Source organism: Taudactylus pleione, unplaced genomic scaffold (assembly GCF_031769625.1).
Source record: "Taudactylus pleione unplaced genomic scaffold, aTauple2 ptg000116l, whole genome shotgun sequence".
NCBI classification, from domain to species: domain Eukaryota; kingdom Metazoa; phylum Chordata; class Amphibia; order Anura; family Myobatrachidae; genus Taudactylus; species Taudactylus pleione.
Window position 1 is genome coordinate 14,292,372 of NW_028284518.1, and position 2,189 is coordinate 14,294,560.

Sequence of the window (2,189 nt, forward strand, 5' to 3'; positions counted from 1 at the left end):
CATCTCACAATCCTCCTTTTCCCGGATCCTGAGGGCAGTGATGGAGGCACTTTTCAAGCACCTCCATCATTTTATTCAAATGCCTTTGGATATGGGTGCCCTTAGTGTGGCCAAGGCAAATTTTTACCAAATAGCTGGCTTCCCACACATCATAGCGGTTGTGGATGGTACTCACATACCACTTCAGCCTCCAGCACGGCTGGAGGCAATATTTCGAAACAGGAAACACTATCACTCCCTGAATGTAATGGTGGTATGTGATGCCTCCCTCCAGATCCTGTCCCTGAATGCAAAATTACCAGGAAGTGCACATGACTCCTTCGTCATCCGGCAATCAGGGATATGGCACAAATTAACCAACCTACAAGCTGGTGATGCGTGGCTTCTGGGTAAGTGGAGACCTTTAGTACATAACAATGTTAAGCTTGATACACAGTGATCCTGATGTTGTCTATTCTTTTTCACAGGAGACAGTGGATACCCTTGCATGCCCTGGCTGCTCACTCCTTATTTGGCTCCCACACCAGGTCCACAAAGTGAGTTTAATACCACACTTACAGCCACCAGGCAAGTGGTGGAGCACTGTATCGGCCTTTTAAAAGGCCGATTCAGATGCCTCCACCGCTCTGGTGGCGAGCTCATGTATTTGCCGGATATGGTTTCGAAAATTGTGGTCCTGTGTGGGATCTTTCACAACATCGCCATAAGGAGTGGTGTTCCAATGCAGCCAGAGGATGCCTTACCTGAAGATGGCCCCCCCGAGGTTGGTCGGAGGTCAGTATGTGGGGGGGCCATACGCGATGATGTGGTGGCCCGATATTTTAGGTAATTATTGATCAAACAACAGTGTGTATACCCAATGTGTTACGGTTTTTTAACGTTCATCTTTTTTGATATTAATTCTTGCACCATCTTCTGTTTGTTTGCATAATCTTTGGCACTCCCACGATGACTACTTCCTGCTACCCTTCAAAAACCTTTCTGTTGAAACTTCGGGAATATATTCTGACACCAATATTGCAACGCCATATTTTTTACATCATGTGGGCATGGACCTTCGTCAACCAGTTCTTGATTTGTTGTGTGTTTGTTTAGTGTTTTTGGTATGTGGTGTATTTCTGATTATCACTGTGTGTTTTGTTTGTGAGTGACCACTTTGTATTTTTATTTGTGTTGTGAATAAATATTTGGAGAGTGTAATTTGTTTCCTTTTTGGGCACCTTAGAAGCAAGTGTAAACAAACTCCCAAACGAGAATTTTACCTAAGGGGTAACCCAGTAATGAAGCAAGTGGAGCTAAAATGTAATATGTTTTCGGGGTACTAACCAACACAACAAGGAATCGTGTCCAATCAGTTGCCTTCATAAGATTGTCTTAAGCAGTTTGGCCACCAAATAGGAACCTGAAAAATGGTGTAAACTATCATGTTGACCACCACAAAAAAGTAAAATGACATTGGTACTGGGAGGTATTTCTTGTGCCTGTTTGCATTCAAAATACAACACACAATCTGTAGTGAGATTCTGTGGCAAACCTTGCTTGAAGAGTCTACTTATGTCAGTGTAAAGAATCTTGGATTTACTCCAAACGCATGAGACAGAGCTTGATTTAAAACTGATTTATTAAGAAACAATTTGTAAAAAAATAAAAAAAAAAACTAATTCCTAAGGAGGACCAACAGATGGTCAAGGGCCTGCATCAGCCCGGTGACCTGCTCCCGCATACGGCCCACACAATTAACGATCTCTTCCCGACGCCTCTGTTCCTCTGTGGGTGACAAAAGTTTCTGGATTAATAAATTGATAATGAAGCAACATTGTAAAAAAACACAAAACAAGCAAACCAAAACTTACAAGCTTGTGGGCCCAAAAAACATTACACGGATAAAAGCCAGCACCCCAAAATGTCTAAGGGCAAAAATACAAGGGCCCTAAAAAAAGGCACACAGGTGTGATATGTGTATGGTGACATCAGCAGGAACAGGTAAAGACAACCCCCAAAAATACCCTAAGGCGACAAAAAGTCTAAAAAAATGGGGACGACACATGATTACATACAAACAGTTTGTGGTGTCCAAAATAAACTTTAAAAACATACCGTTCTCCAAAACGCCAGAGCCAGAAGCCACTCCCTGGACCACCTCGGAGGTGGCTACATTCCCCAACCCGAGGGGCAAGGTGTTTTCAGGA